Source organism: Lygodium microphyllum, chromosome 23 (assembly GCF_053477565.2).
Source record: "Lygodium microphyllum isolate KBCC chromosome 23, Lygodium_microphyllum_v1.1.10, whole genome shotgun sequence".
Lineage (NCBI taxonomy): Eukaryota > Viridiplantae > Streptophyta > Polypodiopsida > Schizaeales > Lygodiaceae > Lygodium > Lygodium microphyllum.
In genome coordinates, this window is record NC_141157.1 from 29,041,222 (window position 1) to 29,047,035 (window position 5,814).

The following is a 5,814-nucleotide window of genomic DNA, read 5'->3' on the forward strand; positions in this document are numbered from 1 at the left end:
TGGTAGGTGGTATGCAAGTGGCTTGGCATTTAGAGTACAATAGGGAAATACCATTCTAGAGGGTATTTGTCTACACCTTTGCTTCAAATTGAGAGAGAGAGAGAGAGAGAGAGAGAGAGAGAGAGAGAGAGAGAGAGGGGGGGGGGTGTTGTGAACAATAAAAATTGTAAAAATGCAAGGATCCTTTTGTGAAGGATAAACAAACACACATACACACATATAAAAAGGATTGTTGCTAGTATTTAGCCAAGCAAAAATGGGGTTTGTCAAAAGATTTTTTGATTTGATATATCAAGCATCTTCAAGCTATTGGGGAGTGTCCAATTTTAAGGCAAGCTACCATTGAGGGTTTATGGAAACATCTAGGTACCCAATGTTGGGATAGTGAAGATAGAGGGTCCCTTGAGAGAATATCAAAGGATAGACCAAGCTTTTGTCACTTAATCTTATCCCAATGTAGCTTGTAGTTAGGCCTTGTAGCTTGTTCTTATTGAAAGTTAGGCAAAGAAAGTGTGCTCCCAAACCAGTTTGATGACTCTTCATAATCAATGCCAAGAGATTTGTCAAGTCCTAGGTCATGTGAATTTGAGGTGAATTCCTAGATAATTGATTCCTTGCAAAGACGACAATTGAAGAGAAGTGCTATCGGGAGAATCTAGCGTGGGGCCATAGATAAGGGTATGAGAGAAGAATTGAAACACACACACACACACACAGGAGCCCCAAGAGGAACTCCAAGGAAAAGGGGATTCTACTGCAAGAAAATCTATCTTGTAACATCAACAAGCTTTTATTTCATTCTTTTGATGACCAAAACAAAGAAAACAACAATTCTTCACGCAGCATCATAGTAGATATCTCCCGCGGATTTGATAGAATCAACCATAATCTTCCACATCTTCATAGAATCCATCAATAGAACAATGAACACAAAAGAATACACCATCTTTGAATGGAAATCAATCACATGGTATTCATCTTCAATGTCTTCATAGTTCTCTCTCTCAATCTCTTATATACAGTTACACTGTTTTGATAGAATTGACTCTCTCTCTCTCTCTCTCTCTCTCTCTCTCTCTCTCTCTCTCTCTCTCTCTCTCTCTCTCTCTCTCTCTCTCTCTCTCTCTCAATAGTACATCATCTCCTCACTACAATACTCTCATAATGACTCTCAATAACCCTTCTTAGGTCGTGGATGCACCTCCCAAGAGGTATGTCTGATGTGAAGAGGCACCAGAAGCACTACAATGTCTCTTCACAGCTCACTATTGTCACTGTCACTCAGTCTTCTCTTCAGTCTTCAGCAGCTGCTTCTTCCATTTGTTTTAGCTCTTTTGAACTTAAATTCATCCTTTCCAAAAGTTAGAAAACTTTCCCAAAGTCACACATACATTCTACACAACACTTACAAAAGGTCTACAGAAGAGTACAGTACAGTACCAGAGCAGATACAGAACAGTTACAGAGCAGAGATAGAGCAGAGACAAAGGCTCTACAAAAGGTTTACAAAGGGTTACAAAAGGTCATCAGAACCTCATAACTCATACTAAAACCATTCCAACCTATAAAAAACTATTCAATAGGCTTCCAAAAGATTTCAACCTTCATCAATCATCAATCCATGCTTCATACATAAGAAAATCAGAACAAAACAGAAGCTATACAGAAGGTATACAGAACTAATCAGAACCTGAATAGAACCTATCAGAACATCACAGAGCTTCATATCTCTACTAAGAATCATCCTGAACTTCCAAAACATAATCAATATCATCCAAAACACTCTCAAACACTTCCTTTATCAACCATACATCACTCTAAATCCATCAAAAATCAATCATTCAGTCCTCAAAATCAACAAAAATCAGTCAAAAATTTAGTCTTTTTCCACTATCAACATATCCCCACACTTAGAAAGGAAGCGTCCTCGCGAACCTTAGGAAAAGAAGAATATAAGTTCACTAAAGAGCTCAAATTTATCTCTGTAAGATCTTCAATAATCTCTCTTAACAACGACCCTTACTTATCACCTGTATCTCTAGAAAAAACTACTAAATGAAAACTTCGTTATTCATTAACACATCTGATAAATTAATTGGAAGTCATAACAAATTTGTAAAGGATATAAAAGGTTCTTCTTTAGCTTTCCACCATAGGCGTTCCATCCACCATCAATAGTTTGAAAAGAGCTCTCAAACAAATTATTCTCAATCAGCACGAACTCATCACATACAATTATTACAACACACACTCAAACACTAACACAACCATCTGAATGACACCTCCAAAAGGAGAGATATATATCATTAAGAATCATCCAAAATACATTGCAAAGGCATCAATGAAAGTGATCCCTTTTGAAGGCTTGGTGGTTTTGAAAACGATCCATGGAGGACTCATCCACAAATGTCTTTGGAGGATTTTGAAAGAACTGAAGGTAGCACATCCTTTCTATCAAAACAAGGTATCTGCTAGGTAGACATAGGGCATGAAAATATAGGACATCCAACTGTTGGGAATCAATGTTCACATTGACATTCATACAAAGCTTTGGAATTGCCTTTTGATCATTATGGGAATGCCTATGCATATATGCTAGATACCAAGCAAAATGAGTTGTCAATCTCACTGAAGGATCTAGAGATTGTGAATATTGGTGAGCAAAATGGATGTAATTCTAATATGCTTGACTAGCAGTTGTCTAGTTCCCTGGAATTAATGGCCAGTTTATCTGTGGTCCTGTGAGAGAATCAATCGAGCTCCATCCTCTTCTTCTGGGAATCTGTTGATCAAATCCATCGTACTCACTAACCAACTGAGGGGGTTGAGACATAGAACTGGAAGGAGATGAAAGTGGAATAAGTAAAAGAGGATGAAGAGATGGGTAGACAAAATCATAAAAGGAGGAATAAGATAAAGGAGGAGTGGCTGAAAATTTAAGTGAATCGGTTAGGAAAGGTGTCAATTGATAAACAGGAAAAGTAGAAGGTATATGGATAGATGGAGAAGGGCATGGTGGAGAATGGAAAAATACTCGATCTTCGATGAAAGAACAATAGGTAAATATAATGGGTAGCACGGGGCATAAACCTTGGCAAGTGAAATACCAGCTGCAAAGAAAATGACAGTGAACCAAGAATTGAGCTCTACTCTTTGCTCAAGAAGAATCTGGGATCATAAACATCAAAGTTGCATCATCCAAATACATCAGCATATCATCCATAGTAGTCGGGAGCACCCGTAGACCATAGGCATAACCAAACTGGAGGTAAAATAACCTATCAACCAAGATAGCATAAATCCCAACAAACAACAAAGTGTCCACATCCAATCAAGGCTCAATAGCTCTCAAATAGCATATCTGGGCTTGAACCATGACGACCAAGCATCAATACATCCAATAGGACACCCGAATGTCAACAAAGAGCATTATGCATAAGCTGTCCCTGATAAAACCTTATTGGCCAAACTATAGTAGTTTAAAAGTGGATTTGCCAATGTCTAGGGGTAAAGTAGGAGAAGTGTATGCAAAGCATGTGAGAGTCTAGGAAGATTGAGAGTCTCCATGGCTACCTTGGCTATTACTATGGCAATCCCGCTTGCACTACTTTGACCCATTCCTTGACATTATCTATAGTAGCCAATTGTTGCTTTGGATTGGGACATTCCTCTACATTTTCTATGGTAGCCTTCTCAACGTGTGCTGCTATTGTGGCACTCTCTACATTACAGATAGAAGTAGTGCCTTGGAGGGTGATCAACAAGAATTTTCTTTTTAGTTTGAGATCAATGACTTCCTTACCCTATTGAAAATTTTCTTTCTTATTGTTGATCCATTTACCATACTTGGTCCTTTAATAGAAATTCCAACTTCCTTGCTCTATGTCTTGGTGATGGCATTGACTAGAATATGAATAACATCCTCATCCTCGATCATTTCCACCACAAAGGGACTTAGGGGCATTGAGGGGACAATTGCCTTACTATTACTAGCTTTGCGTCTTGGGAAATCTTGAAAGATATGAGTGGTTTAAGCCATTAGGATAGGTTGATCCTCTTTAGCATAACAAACAAAGGGATTGGTATATTACTCATCCTTTGCCAACTCCTCGATATAATAGTTGGGTGTATCACTTGGGGGATGAGTAATGATTGGGCCTGGTAATCCAGTAATCCTTGAATGATTAATTTCAGCTCATTGAGTCATTTTTCCTTGCTTTGGGAGGGTTTGTAAGGATAGAGGTTGTTGCTATCTAGAGTAATTGAATCCATGGTTGTATTATGGATAGTCAAACTTGATGTTGAGACTAGTAAGTCATCATGTAGCTCTACAACAGATTGCTTCATGCACAAAGCATCCATAATTAGAGGATGTTCATGCTAGTTGCAAGCACTCCAAAGGGAGGTGCTCTTTGCCATAATGGATGCATTGTGTATTTTGTTGGTAAGGTCGGAACAACTTCAAGGTCTCTACCATTTTTAGGAGCTCTTGCTTATGCTTCTTTATGTTAGCTATGAGGTCTTGTATGTCCTTTACTTGAGCCTTGGAGGGGCTTAGCTGAGGTTCTTGATGGTTATAGATGGTTTTCTTATCTGGACTTCTCTCTCAATGTAGGTTATCAACACTAATTGCTTGGGCAATCACATCATTGATGCAAGAGCGATTCAAGCCAAAGTTTCCTACCATAGTTTCATAAATCCTTCCATCATAGATTCCCTTAGTGAAAGCCTTTGTCACAACCTAGGGAGTGGGTCTTTCAACAACTAGTATGCATTTAAAGTGGCTTCTTACTTTGGAGACATAGTCTTGCATGCTCTCCTCTTCTTGTTACTACTCAATGTTCATTATGCAAATGATGAGATTGTCACCATAGTTGGCCTCTATAAAGTGCTTGAAAAGAGACATTTGAGTAGTACAAATGAAGATTTCTTGGTGGCATCTAGACTAGCAAACCAGGTTTTCCCCTTCTGTTTAAGGGACAATTTGAAAGCTTGCATATTCTTAGTATCATCCATAAGGCCGTTCACTTTATGTACTTGACGATTTGATGAAGTTATGAGGGTCATTCCTTGCTCAATACTTATCGGGTTGTTTTACCACTAATGAGATTTCATCTTGGTCCTTACTTGTATGGTGTTCGCCATTCCCATTAACAAAAACTGAGCAATATATGTGCCTACTTGCAACATATTAATGTGGTCAAGAACATGCATCATTGCAGTAGATCCAATAACGAATTGTGGGAGGATCCTATGGCTCTCGCATTCAACAACATTCTTTGAATGCTATTCATTTTTGCTTGCATAGCTACAAGCTGTTGTCTTGTATCATGTTAATGTTCAATAATTGATTGAGGATGCTAGATCCATGGCATGTGGGCTCATATTAGAGACATTGAAACTAGTGGCATGTTGGAAGGTATCAATTGTGGCCTAAAAGTTGTTCGAGGATCTTCCCAAATCTTCAACACTTTCCATTGTGTTGAGTGTGGTATCTCTTGCCTCTAGGTGAACTAATTTGATAAGTTGGTTGATAAGGCCACAAATAAGGGTGTTTTCAATATCTATAGATTTGCTAGGATTGGGGTCTCTCCTTGAAGTGGGAGTCAGAGATCATGCCCACTCTGCAAGTACATGCCCTACATCACAGACTTACATCCTAGGTTTTCTTGTCATTTGTTGATTTGCTATTTTTATTATTGGTGAATATTCCTTTCTTTTGATCCTTATCTTTTTAGCCTTAACATTGTTTGGTTACTTAGCAAACACGACTTCCTTAATCTTAGTTCTATCCATCGTGTGCAAACGGGCTTT